The sequence below is a fragment of the Ursus arctos genome, unplaced genomic scaffold (genome assembly GCF_023065955.2).
Source record: "Ursus arctos isolate Adak ecotype North America unplaced genomic scaffold, UrsArc2.0 scaffold_1, whole genome shotgun sequence".
NCBI lineage: Eukaryota > Metazoa > Chordata > Mammalia > Carnivora > Ursidae > Ursus > Ursus arctos.
This window is the reverse complement of record NW_026622763.1, coordinates 29093440-29120813: the sequence shown is the minus strand read 5'-3', so window position 1 is coordinate 29120813 and position 27374 is coordinate 29093440. Positions and strand designations below refer to the sequence as shown.

General features: G+C 38.1%; 1 pseudogene; it reads right to left on the bottom strand.

Annotated features, from left to right (window-relative positions):
* Positions 1 to 26967, bottom strand: LOC113263356 (ganglioside-induced differentiation-associated protein 2-like; annotated as a pseudogene).
* Positions 26968 to 27374: the final 407 nt, after the last annotated feature.

The window sequence follows — 27374 nt, the reverse complement described above, 5'->3', positions numbered from 1 at the left end:
CTATGCTGTTCCACCAATTTTCTCATGATTCACCTTCTTCAAGTCTTCTTCAAGCCACCTGCCCTCTGGCTCACCAGGTTTTGCACTTATTCTAACCTGCCATTCCACAGAGCCCCTTTCTGCATTTCCAATATCCGCAGGTAGGTCCGGCCATGGTCGACTCTCCTCCTTTAATGACCTTAAGAGCTATGGAGGTAGCAGCTCTTGGTAAGCAGCCTCTTCAAGTTTAGAGACAGCAGATATTCCTTTTTCAGTGGTCTCTTCACGAATCTCTAGGAATTTACGTACAGTGTAAAGAGCTATGCATGTTGCATTCTCTAAGGATAACTTGTTTTGCAGAACTGATGACACAGAATCCAACAGAAGACATCGACCTCTCCTTTGCCGGCTCAAGTCCATTTCTGTAGCAGCTGTGCAGGGAACCCCTCAGCTGCTGTTTGATAGCAGCTCTTATACTTAGGTCCTGCCGTGTAAATGATGAAATGGGTGGCTATATTAAATCCTCTTGTCAATTTGCATCACCTGTTCAGCAACCTTGAAGTTTTTGGAGTTCCTCTTTCAAATCAGACCCCACAGGTAGGAAAACAGTTTCTGACAAAGGATTCTTACCTGTGAGACGTTCATTGGTGGTGTTCACAATGGTTGTATAGATTGGTAATGCCCCGTCTCCTTGCCAAAGTAGCACTTTTTCACTGACATCCCTATTATTAGAAAAAAAAAAAGTGATTTAATGGCATCTTTCTGAAATGTTTCAGTTGCAGTATTAGAAGCACTTAATTCATCTCTACACAAGTGGCCAGCTTTCTATACCTATCTACATCCACAAGCTGGAAAGGTGCACCTATGGGATCTGGGGAATGGAAACTTCAGCGTGTTTTTGTTTTTTTCCAACTTCCTCCACAATTCAGTATGGACTGGAGACTTTCGAGCATTCCGGTGGTCTCATCTGGTGGCAAGCAAGGCAGGTGAATCTCCTTATGGAAAGTGACCAAGCATGTCAAAGTGTCTCTCACATAATAAAAGCTCAATAATTATTTTAATTACTTTTTGTAATTCTTGCTTAACATCTATACATAATCATATGGCTGTACTTCTCATACTTTATTATAATTGCCTGCTCACTTCCCAGAAACACTCCACTAAACTATTAGTTTTTTGAGGGCAAAGACTATGATGAGTTTGCATTCATTCCCCCAGAATCTGTAAATGAATGGGTTGATGGAATGAAGCCCGTATAAATTAGTCTCAGGATTCTACATTACTGGACAATTTCAAGCATTGGGTGGATAATGATTCAGGAAGTTATTATAAAAGGAATTAGATGAAATGGCTCAATATCCACTCCTATGCCTTACACCTGTGAATGGCAACAGTGTTACCTATCAAAATATATTTCATATTGTGAACACTGAAGTATTGCAAGAGTGGAAATTATCAAAAACGATGTATTATTTTCAGGTTACTAGATGTATTAAGAAAGAAAAATAGTCTAGTTATTTTAAGAAATTTGTCAGCAATGGTTGAAATAAAAATGTTTTCTCTTACCTTTGTGTTATCCAGAAATATTAATATATCACATATTACTTTCTTCAAGTACAGTAGTGTATCAACATTACCATGTAAAAAGAGAAATCAAGGATTGCATTAATTTAGGAAGTATAATTTTATGTCTATAAAATTATAGTCTATAAAATTTATACCCACATTTGTGGGTAAAAACATAAAGCTGTAAAAAATCCATAAAAACTTTTTATAAAAATAAAGCTATACATAATTATCAATGATTACAAAATTTAAGAAGAGGAACATGATCATAACTTCCCAGAGAACGATTTATCAATTTTCTAGGTATCTTGCAGGAGATTTCCTAATTTTTTCCCACTGTAGTTCTAAAATTTAAATCCAAGTTATACGGTATGTCTTATTCCCTAATGACAAAGCTTTAGATTATATGAAATGAAAATTTTTATGATATTAGAATGAATTCATATCAACATGAGGGTGGAGACATTTTCCATTTGTGCAATTTTTCCATTAAGTATATAGAGTAGGTTTCTCCAATTGGAAAGAAGTTGGTGAGATGAGGTTCTAGGTTGTCCATGTACCATGCAGAAATTTCTGCAATGATAGAGAGTTCTTTCTGGTCCAGTAGGGTAGCCACTAGCCACAAGAGACTATTTAACACTTGAAATGTGGCTAGTGCAACTGAGGAACTGAGTTTTTAATTTAATTTAATTAAAATGTAATTTGAACCATATGGCATTAGTGGTTACCCTATTGGACAGTGCATTTCTAAAGAAATTTCCTGAACTGGGCCAGAGGTTAATAGACATTTCTAATCTATCTCTATATTACATGTGAAAATACATTAACTGGTACGCTTCCTCACATATGGAACATGGTGCAAGATTAAAATTCTTTTCAAGATGCCATTTTTATAAATCTGAATTTCCTTGGAAAGAACCAGTGATGAAATTTAGATCCATGAAAATTAGGCTGCTTGCATTATAACTACTCATTATTTTGGCATGCAGAGTGTGACATGATGTAACCGTACATCAGTACATGTGTTCATATATTTATATTATGTCATCAGTTTGAATTGTTTATCCAAGAGAAACAGCTATTTTAAAAATGCAGATAAAGTAGTGACTTAAACACTCTGTTGGCATCCATTCTATTACTACACAGGTGCCACTTTCTGTAATTTCATAAGACACGTAAATGATGAAAACAAAAATGTGTTGGGAAAGAATATGACATAAAATTGATTTTTAAAAAAGCATAAACTGCAATCCTGTGTTGCTAGAACTGATGTTTTCACAGGTGGGAAATAATGTTTACTAGATATTTTAGAACATATTATTATTGAAATGGAACTAGATAATATTTACGTTTTGGAAGTATATGCACATTATCTCATTAGCCTCTTAAAGCAAGTGTCATTAAATGAATACACTTCGGAAAGTTAACTTACAAGTGTTACTAATAAAATGTGTTAATAAAACGTGTTAATATTGAGAAAATAGAATCCCAGTTATTTTACTATCATTTTATAGTCTCTATCTATGATATCTGTCATCATTTTGGATGTTCAAATAAGTAAACCTATCCCCCAAATAAGCAAATATGGCTGGGGACTTACTTCTGGGTGTTTTGTCATTAGAAAAGACAGATTCTGTGATCTTAGATTTTAAGTTTATGCTCCAAACAGACATACATTTCATGGATAATATAAACAAAATCAATGACATTCTTTACCACTTAGCAATGCATTCTTTAGTGAAAATGGAATTACTTTTAAATATTATATTTTGAAAGACAAAGAAGTTGAACCTGAGTAAATCCAAGTAATGCATATAGTTATTGAACTTCTCATAATACCTCTTAAAAATACTTTCTTTTAACATGTTTTCTACTCTGTGTACTGTGATAAATTTTTGATACAATTTAAAATAAAGTGCACATAATATGCAATCGTGAAATTAAAAAAAAGAAAATATAAAATGACAAGATTTTGGAGAAATCAAATATTCCAAGAACTTAGGCTAATACAGTTACTGTAACTGAACATGAAATTTAGCTCAAAGTTTTCTAGAGATAAAAATTTTAAAAAAATTAAAAAGAAAGCCCCAAATGTCATATAGAGTGTTATAGATGGTTATGGTATTGTAATGAAAGTGGATGAATAATTTGACACTTATAATATTGTCCTTTATATTAAAATAAATGTAACAATCGAAACATAATTTTTCTCAAAACTGAATTCTAAAAGTAAATTATTAATAACCTTTATGTGAGTCATATTGAACGACATGATGGGAGATTCCCTCAAAAGTGCTTTTGCAGAAGATGCAAGGACGTATTTCATGTAATCATTTCACTTGGATGTTTTATTCTAGGGAAATAGGTTAACGATGTCCAGGTATATGGATTTCTGGTTCTAAATTGATTTTTCATGAAGCTTAGATATTAGAAGAGAAATGTTTAGCTAGCAAGTGTCTCAGCCAAACTTTTTCGAATATACATTTTCTAAACTACACTTTCAACAGGAAGATTGCAGGAGCCCAGGATCGAACTGTAATAAATGTATGGAAACAAATGTTGTACATCAACAACATTAACGATTATTAACAATTCCTGCTCTTTGTGCAAACTGTGTGTCATAGCACAGTATTTACTCTGTATCAAAATTATACTTTATTCAAAAGAGAGGGGAAAAAAAGGAGTAGATCACAGAATCTATTCGAAACTGACTCAAGTATTTCCCGATTGGTAGTATGGAATCTGCTGGATTAACTGAAAATTTCTCACTGGGCAAGCTAGATTTCTACATCATAGAGCACACCCTAATTAATCTGGCTAGAAAAAAATTGAGAGCAGGTATGATTATCCACTTTGGACATTAAGTTAGAAACTACTACACATTGGAATATCTAACATTTGCATGATTCTATAAGGATTTAATTAATATGTAATCCCAGACCAATATTTGAATGACTACAGTATGTAGTAATTATAATTACATATCACTCTCTTTGACTTTTATTTTCTTTTTGGTTATTTAATGATTCATCTGGAATTTTTGATATAAAGATAAAAATCTTCTGGAAAAAACAATCTCCTGGTATAGTATATGTGACTCTATGGACTCTAGGGAAGTTTGGTATCAAAAGCTATTTCTTGCATTTATTCATATTTTCCTCATTTGACAAAGGCTATGCTTTAAAATGGTCTTAAAGTTTATTCATCTTTTGTTTATCTTAATATGAGTTATGTATTTCAACTTCTGTCTCTTTTGCAATAGGGATAACACTCAAATTCATGACACTTCCATAAATTAACATTTGGATGTTTATTTCTCTGTGCCTCAATATAACTGGATATATACTTCAATTATATAACAATTATGCTGAATTTTATTTGTTCATAAATTTGTCTTTTAACCTTAGCTGCTAACTGGAAGCAATTGGGAAGCTTTAAAAATACTGATGCCTCAACTCCCTCTAACCCAAGATTCTGAGTTAATTGGTCTGGGGTCATATCCGAGCACTAGTAATGTTCAAAACTCTCCCAGTGATGCTTATGTATGGCCAAGTTGAGAATTACTGCTCTCAACTGTAAGATTCTTAAGGGTAGGAGCCATGGCTTATTCATCCTTGTATTTGCTTAACACAGTGCCTGCCATATGTATTTAATTTCAGAACATATGTTACTGGATATTATCCAATAATAAAAACCCAATCATGTAGTTAACCTCACAAAGGTATTCCAAGGCTTTTTAAAAAGCCAAATTTTTGCTATTCTCAAGACTTTAGGTTTTCCTCTCAGCAATTTTCATCTTCTTTCTTAGGATTAAAATTTATCTTTTTTTTTCTTTTTTTGTCCTTCATGAACAAAACAGAAAACAAGAAAAATATGCTATCATGTTACCTACTGAACAAAAACTAAATATTGTGATTAATTTCTCTTATTAAAAAACATCATCTGGCCTTTCCCTTTTCAATATGATCTCTCTTAACTCTTCATTCCTTCAGTATTTACTTGACAATTAAATAAATTATGTTCCTAAATGTCATGTACACAAGATTGGCTTCCTTTAGAAATAAATTATTCTCTGTACAAGCATTTTGAACCCAAACCTCTCCTGAACATGATTTTAAATTAGTGGGTCTCAACCAAGGGCATTTGGCAATATCTAGGGACATTTTTTGGTTGTCACAACTTGGGGGAAGGGGAGTGTCACTGGAATCTAGTGGGTAGAAGCCAGGATGTTGTTAAACATTCCACAATGCACTGGACAGCTTTCACAATGAAGAATCATTGACCCAAAATGTCAATAGTACTGAGGTTGAGAAACAAATGCAAATTAAATACAAATGCAAATTAAACATAATTATTTTTAAATAAATTATATTATTTTTCCATGATCTCCTTTCATTCTAAAGAAAAATCAATGAAATGACCAAAATTTATGCTTGCCAGACGTGCTGAAGGTATCAGAAAAAAAAAAAAAAAAAAAAAAAAAACATTCTACAGAAATGGAACTATGGAAGTGTGTCAGGAATTTCCACCATTGAAATAAAAAGTCCCTAGTGGCTTCATGTTTCACTTTAATGAAATGTAAGTTTCAAGGCCAGGCTTGCTCTAGATATGTTGTGGAATTTGTCACCATTCACCATTCTTTCACTCAATACACCTTCTGTTTTCAAGATGGTACCATTTTTCCCAGGCATTCGTTCATTCATTCATTCACAAATCTTCCTTTATTGTCCTGGTGACCTCTATGCCTCCTTCATTGTATGAGATTGGAACCTTCCACTGATTCATCTACCAATAATCAATCTCCTAGCCATAGCCAGTCTATAAAGCTTCCCATCAGAATTTAATGCTTTGAGTGGTATCTCTGGAGTGGATGGTGTGATGTGGCATTCATATCCCCCTTTCAAATGGAAACAGTCATTCCCAGCTTCTAAGAGTGTTGGCTACTGACAGTTCATAGCTGCCTCTCTCTATGGGAATTGCCTTTGCAGAGGCAGTCTGTCTGGAGTGAATAGCATATGAAAGGCTACAAAACCCCAACCATTTTGCATTAATTTGGGACAATTTTGAAGCCTTTTTCCAGATTTAGGACTCCACATGGTATTGGCATTGACTAACACTGCTATTGTAACGTAGCACAGTTCACCTTTTCTCTTTGCTGAATATTGGCACCCTCAGTTCCTTACAGGTGTCCTGGGATCATCCCCACTAAAATTCCTGCTTAAATGTCTCAATGTCATAGTATGTTTCCAGAAAAAATTGACCTAAGATAATAATATCCTGGAATGGGATTTGGAAACTTATCATCCTTTGGTTTACTGGCACTGAGAATTTCATCACTAGTTGTAAGTGGAGCATTGATAGTTCCTGATGTGTAATAAGGTCAATTATTAAAGTTTCCTTTGTTTGTGAACAGGTATTAAATGACAACAGAAGGGAAGGCAATGGTCAGTGCAATACCTCAAGTGTTTGAGAGAAACAGAGGATCAATCGTAAAGGCTTTCAAGTTGGAAGAGTTTTGTTAAGTGTATTAGATAAATAAAATAATAGGCTGAAGATGATTACTGACAATGTAAAACAAAGTATAAATGTCAAAGAAGTGCCTTGGTAGCATATAAAGATATAGTCATGCCTGGCAGGCAGAAGGTAGAAGAAATGAAGAATCAGTCCCAGCACGTACTAAAAATGGAACTCTAGAGAAGGTAAAACTCTCAATCCCACACCAAGATTAGAACACTGATTTGGAAGGCGTGGGATGCAAAGACTTGGAATAATTACATCTGGGATTGGTGCACTCAAGAATTTTAAAATGCCAGATCTTCCTGAACATTCTGGATCTAGAGCTCACTATCCTTATTAAAATCTAGCTTTCCTCTCTTGGTGAAGAAAATACAAAGAACTCTGTTTTGTATTCCAACACAAACTTTTTTCAGGGTCTACCACCACCTCTCTTCCTGACAAATACACCAATAATAATATACCATCCAGGAAAATGCTGGGAGCTGTAGGTTCTAGCCAATATGAGGACACTGAAGACAGCATGGAGAGTATATAGGACAGGGTATTAGAAATGATGGATTAAGGGGGATGGATAAGAAAGAGTTTATCCATATAAGGGCATTCTTCCATGATATGGCATTTGACATCCTGGCAAGGACTCAGAGAGATGACATTAATATGATACTAGAATGTCTCTTAGAAGGTTGAATAAAGCAATGGTCCACCCAAAATGAAGTGCAAATACTGGCTGCCACGGCAAACAGTGAATAAGAAGTTGAAAGACTCAGAGAAGTGGGAATGCTAACATGGATTTATCTTATAAAACCAAAAACTCACTAGTTAATGATTGACTAAAGGAGAGATCAAATCCCCAGTGAGGAAAGACTCTGCTATATATGGCAAGTCTATACAGCAATGATTTTTCCATCCCTCTCCAAAGGATTCATGACCATTTGCTTAAATAATTGCTTGTTTGGAAAGGGGACTACTCAAACGTTAGAAGCACTATTAGACACGGAATCTAAGTTGACAAAAATACTCAAGGACCTAGAGTATCACTATGCTTTCCATGTTAGAATAGAGACATAAATGGCCAGGTAATAAACCCCTGTCCAACTTGCAATAGGTAATAAATCTAGGTCCAGCTTGCAATGGGCCTACTTTGTTCATAGATCCACTCAGTAATCATTTCCCTGAGCTGCAAATATACAATTAAAATTGATATACCTGCTCGACCTGTGGGGTAAGAGCTATCACAGAGGGGAAGGCACAGCAGAAGCCTCTGAAAACGCTACCCACCTTCAACAAACATATTAAAACAAAGCAGTGTTTCGTCTTAGGCACAATTAGAGATTAATAGCTCCTTTAAGGACTTAATATAGGAGTGGTAGTCCACATCACATTGCTATTTAACTCGAGTCTATTCCTTAAAAAAAATACTAGCAGAAGAAAGTAAACAACCAAGTAGTGTCCCATTTGAAACTGCTGCACTGAATATGGTATCTTTGCTAGAACCAGTTGACTCAGCTACTGTACAAAATGTATGACCACTGATCTGGCTCACGCATTCGTCTCCATTACTATGAGGAAGGAGGATCAAAAGAAGTACATTTATGTGGGACAAGCAGCAGTGTACATTTCAGCTTTGCTTCAGGGCTAAGCTAACTCTATACTTAGTCTATTGTATCAGTGGTATCAGGTTAATCAAACTGGATAACAAGAAGCAGCAAACATATTGGAGGCCTTGGTGTGACACATGTACCATAGAGAGTGAGACATAAGCCTTACGAAGATTAACCTTCAGAAATTCAATTCACTGGGGTATGCCTGCTCATATCCTCCAAAGTAAAGGACCAATGACTGTATCTTGTGCCTTCCAGCACCAAGAAGGAAACACATTGCCTGGTAGACTTTTTTTGGAATCTGGCAACAGCACAATCCACAGCTATAAGTACTCTTTACACCTTTTACCTGAAGATATGGAGGGTAGTCGCATCTGAATTGGGTGGGGAACATGGAAAATTTCCTCTACAAGTTAACATATAGTGCAAGCCCATGTGTAGGCCATATAGTCTGGCAGACCCTGGAGGTACCTGTGATGAGAAAATTACCACTTAGTGTTTATAGCAAGTCCCAATATGAAAACCACAATTTAAAGACCCAGGGTTTTTGAGAAGAAATGTGCCGTCTGTAATGGAGAACTATGCACCATTGGGAAACCAGCGTCTAGCCTCTAATAAGTCTGGGCCGCAATGGAGCATCTGATCATAAGACATTACATGACCATGTGGTCAGAGCTATACATTATGAGCTGGATTCTCAGACCAAAAATTGATAAGGCTTGGTGGGTCCAACAGCAATCCATCATAAGATAATAAATGTTATAGCCAGGATCTGGCATAAGGAGGGCCAGAAGGCACAAAGAAGTTGTATGAGCAGGTGGCCCAGACCCCCATATCAAGCTCCACTGTTGCTCCAGTGCTTTTCACTCAGCTCACATGTATGACCACATGACAGACAACCCTTTTGACTGACTGACAGAGCATGGAAGAGTCCTGCAGGAAATGTTGGCTTAATATGTCAATATAAGCTGGAAATGAGTTGCTGTGGCACTGTTTTCCCACAGAAGAGAAGCTCTGCAACAATGTGCTTGAGATAAGCATACATGTAGGATCATCAGCAGTGATGAATGTTTTGGCTGGTGAGTTAAGGTTCTAGAAGGAAAAATATTGGAAGATTAGAGACAAGATCTAAAAAAGAGGCATGTGGATGGATACAGGAAAGTGAATACAAAGGTAAAAAATTTTGTATTACATATTAATGTTCACCAGAAGGCATTCAAGTGAAAAAAAAAAAAAACCCAAAAATTAACCACATAAGCACAAGGACTTAGCCAGCCTCTATCACTGAGAAGAAAAATGGGCTCATAGACAGAGTAGCCATGGTGGTAGGCATAGAGGCAATGCATGGGCTCAAAACTTGGTCTCTAAAAAAACAAAAACAAAAGCAAAAAAACACTACTAGCCAAAGGTTTAGACAGAGTTTAGTCCCAATGATAGAGGAGACTGAATAAAATTGCTTTGTACTAAGGAGTCCGCTTTACATCAAGGAGCAGTGGGCATATGACTACAGCTGTAACATATTCCATACCACCCAGAATCTGCTATCTTAATAAAATAAAAAATCAGCCTTTTGAAGGTATATAGTTGAACGCTGACTTGAACATGTTGCCCCCTGATCATGGGACACTTCTAAATGTTATATGGCCTAAATTTTCCTCAATAGCTAAAGTACATGGGTTCAAGAAACAAGTGATGGAAGTAGGAGAGTGGTCAATTTACCATCCTCCCCAGGGTCCCACTTAGGGAACCTTTGCATTTTGTCACTGCAAATTTAGGTTCTGAGAAACTCAAGCAGCAATATCCAATAGAAAATTTTTGCAAAGATGGTTATGTTCAATATCCAAACTGCCTAGAACACATGTAGCCATTGAGCATTTTAAATGTGGCTAGTATGACTGAGGAACTCGATTTTCTATTTAATTTAATTTTAATTATTAGCAATGTAAATTTGTATAGCCACATGTTTGCTGCTGGCTATGATATTGGACAGCTCAAGTCTAGGGTTCTAATTCCCAGAGAGACATGGTTTGGCCGGAAAACACAACAAGAATCCCACTGAACATTTAAATTTAATCTGTGACTGCTGCTCAGTCATTTTCAGCTCCTCATGCCAAGAGGAGAAAAGGCCAGAAGAGGGATCACCTGACTCTAATCAGATCAATTGATTCTAATCATTTACAGGAGGAAGAAGTTTTGACGTAAAATAGGGTAAGGAAGAATAGGATTATTACCTGGATGATCCCCTGAAGTGTCTCTCTGTACTTCCTAGGCATTTTTTTCCATAGGCAATTTTTTTCCCGAGGCAATTTTTGACAGTATATGCGCAAGTGCAGCAGCCATGGTCTGGGAAGGCACAGTGAGATTATGTTCAGTGTCACCTAAGCACATAAGCTACTTAGAGCAGCACAGATGTCAGCCGAGCATGAGGACAACCCAGGGTAGGTAGTGCAGGGGCAAGATGAAAATGACTAATTGCAGCCTGAGAACAGGTGTAGTAATGATAGAGATACGGGATGCTGTTATTCTTTCAAATAATCTTCTTGTAGATTTTTTCAGACACAAGATCAAACAGAATCAAGGAGTTGTTCTGAGAGGAGAACTTTCCATGAGCAGTGGTTAGATGATAGTAAATGGACTTTGTGGTGAAACACCCAGATTCCCCTTTGAGGAACAAAGCACTCATTTCTTCAGATGGCCAGAGTGTTTGCTGCTAAAGACTTCACAGAGGTAAAGACCCTTTCCAGAGAAGGAACTGATTTCCCCAAAGTTATGTCTGCTCCGTGGGACCAGCCCCATCCAAGGACTATTCCTTGAGGGATACAAAAGGCCTCTACCTTTGCCTCCATTTGGGATAAAATGTGAAGGGCCACCCCAGCTGCAGGACTCCCTGGGGCATCAACTGAGACTTCTTGTTTAATAACCCTGCTATTCAATGTCTCCCCTGCAAATTGCTGTTTCCTTCACTGTTTGTAGCTCTTGTTCCTGAGTGTATTCTCCAAAATACCTTATCCGATGATTGCAAAGGTTGTTTCTGGGGACCCCAACCTAAGATTCAGAGTCTTTGCTTTATCGCTTGTTCCATGAAGCACTCTTCGCTTCAGATCTCTGCTGTCTCATATGAAAGTTGACACTTCTCAGAATATCTTGGTCCCTTAGAAATGCCATCACCTGTAGATTATTTGGAGTTTTTGTTTTCTTTCTGTCCTATATTCCTTTATCCACTTCTAAAACCAGTTTCTGACTGGGAAAGTTTAGACCAGGCAAAGGGTCCTACCTGCTTGGGGATAAACACTAGACGCATTGATTAAATGAAAAAACAGACATGGGTGATTGAAAGGCCTGTCAACCCAGTGTTTCTCATTCACCCTATGCCCTGGTATGTTTTACAATATCTGTACTCTTCTAGATCTCAAACCATATCATTATTTCTCATGGCCCTGGTTTCACTTCCTTTCCTTCTGTGTATCATAACATTTTCCTCATTGACATGGTTTCATAGTCTAGGAAGCCATTTGTACCATTCCAGCTGGAGGGCTTTCCCCCCCTCCCCCAAATGTGTTTGCTTTATAGATGTGCATGGTCTTGTCTCACAGTTGACAGCTGGTATAACCTAATATTATCTAGCCAAAATACACCCCTCAAGTCACTTGTGAGAAAGAGATGAATTTGAGGATTGGTACTTGTTTGTTTGTTTGTTTATTTTTAAGATTTTATTTATGTATTTATTTGACAGAGAGAGAGAGTCAGCTGAGAGGGAACACAAGCAGGGGGAGTGGGAGAGGAAGAAGCAGGCTCCCAGCAGAGAAGCCTGATGCGGGGCTCCATCCCAGGACCCTGGGATCACGCCCTGAGCTGAAGGCAGACGCTTAACGACTAAGCCACCCAGGCGCCCCTGGTACAGAAATCTATTACGTTGCCTTGGACCTGCCTTCTGACACCAACTTACTAAGAAGGTAATTAAAGATGACATTTTGCTTTGCATTTATTTTTTTACCTGGATTGGACTTTGACATTATAATGCCTCTATCCAGTCTGTAGAAGTTCTTGTGAAGGTTTGAATCATTAAAACCACTGATTTTTGCAAGCTATACAATGTGTAATTTACAATTTACCTTAAAAGAATACTTAATACAAGTGATTTGTACAACTTATTTCTTTTGTCTTTACAACATATATATGAATAGGCAGTCAAATGATTTTTCAGATTTTTTTCCCCTAGGTTTTTTTCCTCCTAGTTCTTCCTATCTCTGCCTTTAAATAAATACATGCAGATAATTGGCCAGGATTTTTGCTTTAGAAAAGTGATAAACTTCCTGGCTTCGAAGACATAAATCCAATTTAAAAATGTATCCTTTGTGGGGTGCCTGGATGGCTCAGTCGGTTAAGTATCTGCCTTCCTCTCAGGTTATGATCCCAGGGTCCCGGGATTGAGCCCGCATGGGGAAATCTCTGCTCAGCGGGGAGCCTGCTTCTCGTCTCCCTCTCCTGCCACTCTGCCGACTTGAGCTCACTCTCTCTCTCTCTCTCTCTCCATATATTAAGTAAGTAAGTAAGTAAGTAAATAAATAAATAAATAAATAAAATGTATCCTTTGTGATTTGTAGGCAGATATCACCATGAAAGAGTATTCTTGAAATAGAAACTATAAGAAAAGAGAGGGAGAGATTTTCCGAGGAGAAGAAAAATCCATTTCCCCAGCTTTGGAGGAAAGCGTGATAGAATGGGAAGTAATGCACCACTGGTGATAGTTGTGAACCCCCCAAAAAGTGTCTTATGTGCCATTTTCTGGGCAGAGCCCACAGCAAGGTGACAAGACCATGAAGAGACTGAGAGGACCCTGTAAAGTTCCCTCTAGGTAGAGCCTTCAGAAGGCCGCAGACTCCTAGGGACGGAACAGTTGTTATGACGTCTAGGACAGAGCCGGGTAGAGATGACCATCCCGATGATGGACACTAGTAGCAGATATCTGCCCGTACCCCCAAAAGTGGTTCTGAAGTAATGGAAGGAAATGCAGGATTGAAGAGCCTGACAGGCAAAAATAGGGAGAGATCAGCAGTAATGTTGGACTAATGGCAATAAGAAGCGATGGGATAGTGTATTTTTCAGCATGTGTCTTCAGAGAAAAATGACTCTGCTCAAACTTTGGCAATTTAGAGGTTTAAAATAGAAATTAAGTTTTACTTTAAAATAAAATAAAAATAAAAAAAGGAAATCATATGAGTTACAATTCCATTTAGGGACCTGACACTGTCAGGGACTTTTTCCCTGGGTAGTACAAATAATGGTGGTAGAGAAGGAAGAAGCCTTCAGGTTTTCCAGCTTCAAACCGATATAATTTGTCTCTTCCTTCCATCACGAATACATTTTACTTTAAAAAGTAACTTGAGTCCCCCAAACCTATAACCCCAGTCTACTTATGAAAAAAACAAACAAAAAACAAACAAAAACATAGAACAAGTATGAATTGGAGGCCATTCTAAAAAGACCTAACCTGTATTCCTCAAAGGTACAAACTTCCACTTACAAGATAAATAAATACGAGAAGTGCAATGTACAACACAGCAACCGTGACTAACACGGCTGTAGGAGATGCAGGAAAGCTATTAGAGGGAATCCTAGAGGCTCTCATCACAAGAAGCAATTCTTCTCTCTTTTTATTGTATTGAGATCATGGATTTTAACTAAACCTATTGTGCTAACCCTTTCAGAATATATGTTAATCAAATCGTTATGCTATATACCTTAAACTTACAGTGATATATGTCAGTTATTTCTCAATAAAACTAAAAAAAAAAAATGAAGAACAGTAAATGAACAAACAAACAGAAACCAGCAGCAGTCTGAAAAAGTGTCCCAACGAAGAGGAGCCTAAGGAAACATGACGACAAAATAGAATAGGGCATCCTGGCTGAGGTCCTGAATTAGGAAAAAGGCATTAGGCAAAAACTAAGAAATCTGAATTCAGTATGGGTTTTAGTCTATAATCATGTATCAATATTGGTTCATTAATCGTGACAAATGTACCATGCTAATCAAAGATGTTAGTAACTGAGGAAACTGGGTATGGGGTTTATGCACATGTTGTGCTCTCTTTCAAACTTTTCTGTAGATCTTAATCTATTCTAAAATTAAAAGTTTATTTGAAAAAAAAAAAAGCCAAAAAAAGAAAAAAGTAACTGGGTATGCCCATTCTGGAAACCTGTGTTTGTTTTAAAGACATCACACTCTGGCCTCTATGTCAGAAATATTACTTCTCAGAATAACAGTACATCCCTATTCCATTTTCCAGTAATTCTTGTTTTTTTTTTTTAAGCCCTAGTTTGGCTTGATTCAATGTGCTTTCAATTTTTCATTTTTACTCTTGATGTTTCTCTCACCTCGTAAACCCAGACTATGCTAGTATAAATATAGATAGATGAATAACTAGATCCGCAGATAGCAATATATGGCAGACACAGTCACAGACACAGTAACACACAGTTGCACTCATATGCATGCAGATAAACACACATCAGACACCTCAGTTCTCAGATTCAGAGAAGCGAATGGTTAAAAAAATCTTGAGTATGGGTATTTGTTGTTACTTGCTGGGAGACTCTTCTAAGTTATTTTGTATTTTCTAAATTCAGTTTTCTTATCTGAAAATAGGGAAAATAAAACCTATATGGCAGAGATAGCATTTAAATTAGTGACAGTATGCCAGTAGAATGTCTGACCCATAACAGGTGCTCCACTTTATTATGAGGTGCTGAAAATCTAATGGCCAGGTTCAAATTCATGGTTTCTGGTCAACTGCAGTGGTCAATCCTGTTCCCCTTCCCATTGCCTCTTTAGGCCTTTCCAACAGCAGGTCTATGATTTTCCCTACTCACGGAGTTCTTATGTATGTGAATCATACATGCTTATGTCTGAGGAATTGGTGCCTATGCCCAGAGAAGTAAGCAGCTGCAGGCGGAAGATGACTAGGGGATCCGAGAGACATGGGGTCACCGTAGTGTGTCTTTGACTTAGGAATGAAGACAAAAAGTAGGACCATGAGTATATGCAACATAGGGATCATAGGAACTTGGAGCTCTATTGCAAAATTTACTATTGGGAAGAAAAGAGGTCAGGGGTGGATAGATGTTCTTATTAACAACAGCCATTTAAAGATGGCTTGGACTCTACAGGCTCGAAGATGTTTAGAGCTAGTTCCCTTGTGTGCACTTTCTCGATTCTTCAGAGACTCCCTTCTGTGTGCCTCTAAATTCAGCTTCCTCAATTTGGACAACGCCTTCCCTTAAACTGGCAGCTCTTGAGCTCTGCCAAGTTTCTGCATGCCAGCAATATAATTCACAACATCTTTTTGTCTGGGTCTGTTTTCCCTGGTATCTTACCCCATCAGACAGTATGATTTTTTAAATAACCTCAAGCCAACATTCCCAATGGGGATTCCCATCAGTTCCCTGGAGATTCATGTACTTTGCCTGCTTTTTGAATGGGAGTACGGTTCCTTCACTGATTCTCCTCTACGCCACAGGAAGCTTTACTTTCCTAAGAATAAATCAGGAACTGATCTGGGAGTCTCCCTGTAGGGTTATAGTCCTTTCTCTCTTGGTGGTCTTACTGAAGGCTCTTTTACTGGGCATCCAGAGATGCAGGAACCACCCCACCAACATACCCAGAGGGTAGATATGGAATGGAGCTCAAATCACATCAGCTATTCTCTAAAGAAATGCTCTACACATTTTCCCTAATATCTGTTCTCTTGACCCCCTTTTACTCCTTACTAGATGTGACAGTTTCTGAGTCAGCTACAGGTTTTTTATTTTGAAATTCTGCCTGTGGTCTAAAATCTCCTTTGTAATACAGCGTCTTATGGAGTCTTGGATTCTCAGCAGAAACTCCAAATTTCACATCTTTTTACATGTACTACATAGGTGATGATGCAAACTGGAGAATAGTAAGGTACTTTTCTCATTCTTAGTGTTCACCCATGTGCAAAAGTGAGCCCTTACGAATGTGAATCACAGTGCAATTAATATTGGGCCTATTATAGGTTAAATAGACCTCTGTGGACCACTGTGAAGGTTTCTCAAAATTTGTAGCAGTATTTCTTTGGGAAAATGAGAATTAATTTCTAAAGACAAAAATTGACAAATACTATTCTGGAATAAACTGTAAGTTAAGAACTTGCTCAAATTGGTGATTGACCCGCTACCCAAACACTCAGTGACCTAGACGCAGAGGCACATTCATGGTACAGGCTGTGATCTGAGAACAAACTGTTGACCTTGAGGCAGCTGACAGTCCCACCCAACTGCACCCAAGTCTAACAGTCTTGTCTCAGTAGTCTTACACTTCAGACATCTGAGCAAATTAGTCTTACTTGACCTGAACAAAATCTTTACAAATCAGGACAAAATCTTTAGGTTTTTGAAGATGCTTCCTTAAAATTATCAATCTAATTTATTCCAGCCATTCAATATGACTTAGGTGAATTTACTAAGTGAATTTGAACCCTTGTAATCTGTGACTGGAATGTGGGCAGCTTCTATATTTCTTGTGGTGCCTTGTACTCTGAAATTTGTTGATAAATGCCTTTTAAATGTATTCATCTTGCCTATCACTACTAATAACAGAAGATAATATAAATTGTCCTGCAAAGGAAGACAGGTGCAGTCATATTTTATGCACAGAATGCATTCTTGAAGACTTCACATAATTTGAAACTCATATAATTCAAAATTATTTTTCTCATGGGAATAAACATAAAATAAAAATTGCATTGTTTCAAATTTTTTATCAGAATTGATAATCCATTAATATTTTATTAATTTACTGTGTCAAATTATCACAATCAAAATTTACATAAAATAATACCGCACTTTGTGTATGTGATTAGTCACAAGGTGAGATGTACCTTAAATGCATGGGGTTAGATCATTCTTCAGTTTGTGTTTTTACAGATATTAGTAATGGTAATCTCTATATGTCTGGTTCTAAATAAAAATAGCAGTGTTTTCTAGAGTCTGAGTATGTGAGAAATGAATATTAAGTTAGGAATATACAACTTTCACCAAGTTAAACTGCTTTGTTTATATCCAGAATGAATGGAAAATCTTTCTGATTTCCAAGTTTTGAGCTCAGACCCCGTGCCTCAGCCTCAGTGGTTTAAGGGAACATCAAGACTTGAATTTGCTTCCGATGTTAATGGTCACAAAATATCTCAGGGTGGACTGGGCGCTGACTGGCAGCCAAGTGCAAAAAGCTTAAAAAGAGTGCCTCAATTCTATCAGAGTATGTATTTTGCGGTCTGTTAATATTTTGCATTAAGCCAATTTTGAGCTATTAGAGTTTTTCTTTTCTATTCTTCCTTTTATCTCTTTAAGTTTGCTAACCATCAGGAAGCACTCACTTTCATCTGGGATTTGTGTGCATTGATTGTGTTTCCTCAGGTCCTGTGCTTCGTAACTAAGCTTTCAGAGTTAGTGTTGCAGGTAGCGGCTGTGCGGAGCTGCTGGAAAGTACTAACTCGCCCACCCTCACCCCAGACCTGGTGCACTCCCTTTACTCTTCCTTGGGTCATGGAATTAAAAATAGGGGCATAATGTCAGACAGCTGGGAAGATAGTCTACTCATTTTGTATAAATGGACTGACTTAAAGATATGTGCTGGTCATATTCATTAGGAAAGTAGTTCATTATATTCAATCACGGTGATTTTTTTCTGTGGGCCTTTTGAAGGGTTTTCTACCTATATTTGAGGTCCTTTTTTGAAGATCTGTCACATATCCCTTCTTTTTCCTCATGGTTTAGAATCCCCTGTTCTATCAAGCAGGATGCCAAAAAGAAACACACAGTATATTCAAAATAGTTTAACTGAGAGCAGTTTAATAGAAAGACCAGGACGAAGGCAACCAGCTAAGGTGCTTGAGGTGCTGGCTACATTTGAACAAGGGGAAGCCACTGCTAATCCTAGGCCTGAAGGAGAGAAGGGAAGGGGGAGTATTACTGGACTCCAAGGAGAGATGGAACCATGGACAGCCAGATGTCCCAGACATCCGGTGGGGAAATAAATAACCAACATCTCTCTTCCAATCTCTTATATTTGGCTCCATATTTCTGCCATTCATCCTCAATTGAAAGCCCAGCACAACAATAATAACCAAGTGCTTTCACATGAGGGGAAGGATATCTGGGGTCTCTTTTAAAGAACGCTGATCCCATTTGTGGGGGCTCCATCCTCACGACCTAAGCCATTCTCACAGGCACGCCATCATCTTAGAGGTTCGTACTTTAACATACGAATTTTGAGATGACACAAACATTCAGATCATAGTGAAAGGAAAGTTTTTTCACTCATTTTTTTATTTATTGAGTGCAACTATGCCATAAACTCTGTGCTAGAACTAGGAATACAAAAACAAAATAGACACAATATTTGGAAAAGCGTCCTGACAAGGAGCCTGAAAGGAAGTTTGAATGAGAGGCATGTCAATACGTCCGCTGCTTCTCACTCATCCCGTCACTCTCCAGCCAGTCATCTTTGTCAGCCACTGCCTTTGCTCAAGCCCCATTTCTTTCCAGGGGCCCTGCCCTGCTATCCACCAGAAAACTAAAACTCCATCCTCTGTCCCCCCAACACACACACTTTAGTTAGCTTTTGGAATATAATGTTGTAATTGTTTTTTTTAAAGATTTTTTATTTATTTATTTGGCAGAGACAGCCAGCGAGAGAGGGAACACAAGCAGGGGGAGTGGGAGAGGAAGAAGCAGGCTCCTAGTGGAGGAGCCTGACGTGGGGCTCCATCCCAGAGCGCTGGGATCACGCCCTGAGCCGAAGGCAGACGCTTAACTACTGCGCCACCCAGGCACCCCATAATGTTGTAATTTTAAGAAAACCAATTGTAAGTAAAAAGAGAGAAAATAGAAAATGACAAAAAAAGAAAAATAATGTGCTTTTAACTCTTCATCAATTCCCCAACTTTCCTAGGGAACGTATAGAAATAAATATAAATATACATGTGCACAAAGGTAACCCTAGGAAAAAAAACAGTGAAGATGCTTCAGGCAACAGTAGTAGGCAGGAGAGAACAGAGTTCATCTTTTGACGATCACACTCAGCATTTTGGGGAATGGACAGGGGAGCCACTGGCAGAAAAGCCTGCTTTCTCACAACTCACTTCCAAGACCCTTATTTGGAACTTTCTGAATCCATTAGCCCTTGACTAGGTGTAGCCATGTCTTAAGCTTCTGGAATTATTCCCATTTCCACCACCAAAAATATGTTGGGGAAAGGACAACAGTACATTTAAATACCCCTACCCTACTGCAGAGTGGGGAAAACTGCTATTGAACTCCAAAACATTTTGCCATAGACACATTGTTTACACAACACAGCTGCTGGAATGGCTCTGATGACAGGAACTTATTAAGGCCTCTGGGGGATGATGAGATTTGTTGAAATCGTGATGTCTGTTTGCTGCCCTTGATTGATGTACCATCACCAGTCCTAGGCTTCAGGCATACTATGGCTTACACAAGTTTTGTAGGCTGAACTGCAAGCCCATCCCCACTCTAAAAACATATCAATCGCTTGTTTAAAAGATTTCAGTGTTTCCTACAGATTGAGAGATAAAATTCAAGTTCCCTAACAATAGACATAAGATCTCTTATGATCTGACTTTTATCTCCACAGCTGTCTCTGTTGGAAATACATCATACCTACCTTAATAACCACAGGCCATTTCTTTCCCCCTTCCTACTTCTCTGCTTAGAATGCCTGATCTATCCTTAAAAACTCCTGTTTTATCTTTAAGATTCCTCTCAGGTAGTACCTCCTCCCTGAAGCCTTCCTTGATTTCTTTCCCCTTCCCACTTACCTGGTCTTTATTGAACTCCACTAACATTTCTAGTTTCTTCTGTCAGTGCTATGAGCACATTGTATGCCAATGGAGTCGTGTTACCCTATTGGAGGTCCATCTCTATTCCACAGGCCTCTATAGACTGCATCATTCTGTCCTTGGTCAAGGCTTGGTTCAAAGTTTAGCCCACAAATCCATGACTTGCAGTAGAGATCCAAGTATATTTGCCTTTTTATAAGTTTAGTAATGTTTCTGAGATATAAAGGGGCTCCAAAGAGGAATAGCTTATATGACTCTATTTTTGCCTTTTTCAACATCATACTGAGATACTCAGCCTCAACTTCTTCCACAGATGACCTTTCTATTACATGCCCTGCCCAGCTCTGGACACACAGATAGCACAGGAAAAGGGCACTTTATTCTACCACTCTGACCTCTTTGGAAGGAAGTAGCCCTGAAAGGCTGGACTGCCTTCCTCCTCACCCCAGGGATCCCGGTATATACAATTTTCTCCAACTGATGATGTTTTCATCTCCCTGAAAAGACCATGAATTCTTTGAGTAAGAATTCTGTGTAATGTATCTTTTTATCTTCAGTGTTGAGTATAATATAGAGAAGAAAGTAGACTTCAATACTGAATAGCAGTTACACTGAAGGAGAACATGATCTTTACGTTTTAAATAACCGCTTTACAACAGAATTTTGGATCTTATCTCTTTGACCACTAGGGAATGCTGTTTTCTGGTAGGACAGAGAAGAATTGCTGACTTTAATGTGGTCTTCAGGAATCTACAAGCTACAACTATATTTTTCCCAGATCTCCTCCTGCTGGATAGCTCTTAAATAAGGATCTTGAGGGGCACTTGGGTTAAACATCCATTAAGCATCAGGTACGCATCCAACTTTTGATTTCAGCTTAGGTCATGATCTCAGGGTCTTGAGATGGAGTCCCACATTGGGCTCCAGGCTCAGTGGGGAGTCTGCTTAGGATTCTTTCCCTCTCCCTCTCCCTCTGCTCCTCCCCCTGCTTTCTCTCTCTCTCTCTCTCTCTCTCTCTCTCAAATAAAAGAAATCTTTAAAAAAAAGAATTTTGAAATTAGCTGTAGTTAACAGGATTTTTTAGTAAGGACATACAAAAAAGATAGAGATTTCTTTGTTTACTGTCTGTCATTGGTTTGCTTCAAATTTTTGCCCTTTGTTTTTCTTCATCTTTTCCATCTCTACCTTCCTCACGGGTACCTTGAGTTTTTTTTTTAACTCCAACTTCAAGAATTTCAGCAAAATAGTATATTGAAAATGATCCTCTGAAGTTGCCCTAAATAACATTAGCAAGTATTGCAAGTATGATATTCTGGTACCACTTTCTAGTGTGTGCGCACAAGTGTGTGTGTGCGTGCGTGTGTGCGTGTGTGTGGTTTTCCTACACTACCAAGCAATGCTATGACATCAACCCGATGCTCTAAAATTCACCTTGATTCGGACACTATCTCCCCAGAGACAGCATCAGATTCCACACGTTAAGGACTCAGTCCCACAAGACCCCTCTCCACTTCAGATGCCAGTTGCCAGCCCAGGTTATTACCTGTGCTCTGACCAACCGAGTATAGATCAGAGGTTTCCATGGCCCCACATTGAGTTTGATCAATTTGCTGAGCTGCTCACAGAACTCAGGAAACTGTTTACTCACTAGATTATTGGTTTATCACAAAATATATTAAAGGATGTAAATCAAAGGCCAGATGAAGAGATAACATAGGGCAAGTTCCCAAACAAAGAAGCTTTTGTCCCCCTGGTGTTTGGGGGTAGCATGGTGTCAAGTGGAATCGTTCTGGTTCCACCTCCTCTCTCCAAATCTCATCTTTTGTTTTTTTATGGAGAACTCATTATAGAGATATTATTGATGAAATCATTGGCCATTGACGACTGATTGAACCTAGAGGGCTTCTCTCTAAATAGATAAATAAAATCTTAAAAAATATCACAAGGTTATCCTGGCAACCAAAGTCCATCCTTAGGTGCAAAACTCACCGCATTTGCATAATAAAAAGCACCTTTGTTGCTCTCATTACTCAGGAAATTCCAAGGGTTTTAGGAATTGTGTGCTGTAACTAGGGACAAATACCAATATATATGTCTTATTATAAATCACAATATCACAGCAAGTATCTATTAGTTTACAGGTGTCTTAGCGTTAAGAAAAACAACACTATGGCTATGTTATGTTTTCAGATGGATGTACAATTTATATCTCAATTTATGAGTAACCAATTTTATCCCCCCAAAAGCAAATCTATTTTTTTAAAAATTTACTTGGCAGTGTGGAATAGTGAGGAGTATGGGTATGGAAGTCAGAGTAGGATTTAATTTAGTAATGAACATGGGTAGGAAAAGATTTATTCAGCATTAGCTTTGCCCATGTTGTTCTTCTCAGCATTCCATAAAGAAAAAAGTTAATATTTGCTACCATTTATTGAATTCATTTTATGTGCCAAATGCCTGAATAAACTTATTCCCTTATATGACATGAGCATGAAATCTTAGCGAAAATGTGAAGATGTTTCAGATACAGAGGCATATTTTTTGTCTAATGTCACAGCTTATAAAGGTCAAAAAGGATGTTAAGTCCCAAGTAGTAAACCATATTCAAAAATTCCAAGAGAGATTTTGTTGGGGAAGAGGAATTTCTTCTGCCCTTCAAGGTCCTTCTAGCTGGACTTAGAATCAAATTGACATGAGAGAGCTTAACAGGAGAAAATCAAATGTAATACTGTACATATGAGGAATACACACAGGCATGGAAATTCCAAAGACAGACTGGCAAAAACACAAAGCTCAGATGAACTAAGGAGAGGGATGAGGGCCTGAGGATACAAAGGGGAGAAAGACCCTTAAGGAAGGTAAAAGGAGATGTTCAGAAAACAAAGGTTGCTCTATTATGCAGATTAGTTCCGTAGGTAAAGAGGAATCTCTGTTAATAGCTTTCTTTCTGATAAAAGCAGGCAATTGAGGGGGAGGTAAAGAGCTTTTTCTGAATCCGCTGGGTTTGGATCATTCTTAACTTAGAATAATGTTCATGCCAAATGTTCACCCCATTTTGGGGTGGCCGTTCCTTGGCCCCTACAATTTCTCCTAAATTGTTATTTCTTACATCACAAACTTTTCATCTTAAACTTCACTGGGCTCGATACCCACTAGCAATCATAACAGCTTCCTAAAACATTATTCTATTCTGCACTGAATATTTATACAACTAATTCTGGATAAATACCCCCCAAAATCTCTCCTTATTTTTTTGTTTGACTTTATATTAAATTATTTATTTTTCAGGTCCAAAATAAATGCTAGAATTTATCCTTCAGAAATGAATCCAGTATGGCTCAAGCATAGTTTGTGGGCTCCTTGGATTTACTTGGTAATCCAGTCATTGGATTTTTTACTCTTCATTCGACTCAAAATAGAGTGAGCTTAACAGTTTATTCACTATTCCTGATCAGATCATCTAAACTTGGGAGAAGCATACATCTTAATAAAATGGCTGTGATGACCTTGCAAAGTATTGAGACCTAGAATGACTTGAAACCCACATAGGCACTGCTTTCTGGGTACTTTATTATCATGAAGGAGCTCTGCCAAGAAAATAAAAAACAAATACTTTCTTCCCAAAGTGCCAAGTATTTCTCCATTATGAAATTTCCATGAAATTCCATGGAATGTCTCTCCTGTAAAATAAGACTCCATCCTTGTGCACAGCTGCAATACCTGGCAACTTCCCTAGCCCTGGGAAGCTAATAAAGCAAACAACAACTCTACTAGCTGTCGAAACCATGAACAAGTTCTGGAAGTGCCAGCGTACTGCTGCTTTCACCACGGAACACGAAGAGCACATCGATTTTATTACCTGTGTAGTCTCAATGCACAGGATGCTACTAAAAGGACATTAGACAGTGGATTATTGGTGCGCCACATGGCCATGTAGAAGGAATCTGTGTTCTTCTCCTTTGCGATAATCCTTGGTTCTTTCTGCGAGGATGACTAAGTCATGAAGAAAAGGAAGAAATTGGTATTGTGTGCTTAAACATGTTAGGATTCAGTCAGCCAAGATGGGCATAAGTGTTTTCTAAGTGTCTTCCTTCCTTTCCCTTCCTAGGAGAGCAATATGCCATCCTTTGAACTAAAAGTGCCCCTGACCTACACTGAAAATTAAAGATGAATGTTCTGCATATCAACTGCAATACAAATCATCTCTTATCCTCTTGTGTTTGCAGAGAAGATAACTCTTACTTCATTTGCTATAGGGCGGTGTATCTTTTTGGCATCTTTCACAGTACTGTGCTGTTCTGGACTCTGTCCAGAGTCAACAGCTGAGCAGCATGATGTAGCCTATGATTCAAAGGCCCAGGGCAGAAGGGAAATAATTCCCCAGTGCCACTTTGTATTATCTTGCTTTTTACATAAATAAATCAACATCCTCTGAAAGATATTTGACCATGTAGGTAGTAAATTTAAGAAGTTTGCTTCATGTGAAGATGAAACAAGTGATATTACGCCCTTTAAAAATTGGTCACTGTTGAGAGAAGAACCACATGTGTCAGAAATTATTTTTAAGATATGCATTTGGGGGAAAAATTGCTGTTATCAGAATGTCAGGTTCTCCCACAATGGATTTTTCCCACAAACATCTTTTTTTTTTTTTTTTTTGACTACTCTAAAAATATAAATGCCTTAGAGAGTAGATTTGAAAAAAAAAAAACATTTTGCTAAGTTTTGTATATTTCATTCACGGACCTTAGCAAATAGGCTTTAAGATGTATTTAATTTAAGTAACTTTTTAATGCATTTAAAATGAACATTAACCTGTAACATACAAACCTACAGCAGACCGGCTTTCCAGCTGTGCACTGAAAAATCCACATTGGATTAGACAAGGTAAATATAACCCCGTTCATGATTCTTAAATAGACCTGACATTTAGTGTTGGAAACATACAGGATTTGTTGCTACTACTTAGTCTATGAAGAAAAAATGAGTGTTGGGCCCACTTTTAAAATTATGAGGTACCATAAAAATGTTGGCATTCTGAGGACTCTCCCTGATTTGGAGAGAGCTGGAAAATTGAAAAGGGATAGAAACCTCACTTTTATGGTAAACTGAGCTCAACAGGATCTAGAACCCTGTAATAGTCTCTCCTTATTCATGGGGGATATGTTTGAAGACACCCAGGGGATGCCTGACTATGGATATTACTAAAGCTTATAGATACTGTGTTTTTCCTATACATTCATACCTATGATAAAGTTTACTTTTTAAATAACGCACAGTAAGGGATTAACCACAATAACTAATAATAAAACAGAACAACTCTAACGATACACTGTAATAAACGTTGTGTGAATGTGTTTGCTCTCCTCTCTCAAAATATCTCATGGTACTGTACTCTACTTCTTGTCATGATGTGAGATGATACAATGCCTGCGTGATGAAGCGAAGCGAGGCCAACGATGTAGGCACTGTGACGCAGCGTTAGGATACTGTTGACATTCTGACAATACATCAGAAAAAGGATCCTTTGCTTCCACGCGGTTGACCACAGGTAACTGAAACCACAGAAAGCAAACCGTGAAGGAGGGGCTACGATAGTAACATCCCGGGGCAGGTCATTTTTTGTTGCGGATGTGCTCTGTGGACGCTTAGCAGCTTCCCTTGCCTCTACCCACTAGGTACCAGTAGCACCCTCCCAGTCGTAAGTATCAAATATCTCTCCAGATAGTACCCGACGGCCTAGGAAGGAGAGGCAAATCATTCCTAGCGGAAGACCATTGCTCCAGGGGGAGAAAAATGGGGCATGGAACCACATACAATTTGAGGAGAACATTTCCCTCCTTGTATAGAATGATCTCTGCCAGGCTGACATTGCCGACTCCCCAAATGTTGAAAAGGTGCTCTTTTTCTCTCACCGTCTGTGTGGTTTCTGGGTCTCCCCTCAGCTGCTTGTTTATTGCCTTCTCTTCATGTCCCTTGATGTTACAAAGTGAGTCCAGTAAGATTCAATACTAGATTCTTCTCAGATTCCCCTTTTTCCTACTAACGTCGTCCATACCCATGGTTGCTACTCATACTGCTTTTCCTCTAGTTCAGACTTTTCTAAGCACCAGATTTCCATTTATCTTCTGGACACTATGCATTGATACCTGAAACTTATAAAATCAACTTACCTAAAAATGATCTTATTTCTCCAAATCTCTTCCTGCTTCCTGTTCTGTTAACTATTATTGCCCTTACCAGAATCCAGGTGTCCTTGGTTTTAAAATAGGGAGTTTTCTCTTCATTATAATCCACGTACAATCGTTTGTCCATAAATTCAGTTATGCATACTGTCCCATCATCTCTACTTTGTAAAAACTTCTCACACCTATACCCTCTTTTAGTGACCTCCGGATCTATTTTACTCCAGACTCTCATTTCTACTGGACAAGATTTACCATTGCCTGACAATCATTTCCTGTCTCCCCCTGTCTACATAGTTCTATAAGAGGATCCTTCCCAAAGCATAATTTCAATTGTCATTTTCCTTCTCAAAACTAATTTTAATTACTTCCTTGTCTCTAGAGAGTTAAGACCTCCATGATCTAGTTCAAACCTTCTAGTTGTCTTTTTGGTATTTCCTCTCTACTTACAATTTCAGCCCAATGAATGTTACCTGAAGATACCTTTGTTTCTCACGTTGCTACTTTTCCTTAAGTTCTTTTCTTTAGCACTAACATTCTTTTTTCTCTCTGCCACAACAGTCCTACCTAAGCAGCAGGAGTCAAGTCAGGATAAAACTTCCCGCAGGTTCCCAGATACAGTTAATCTTCCTCTTTCCCATT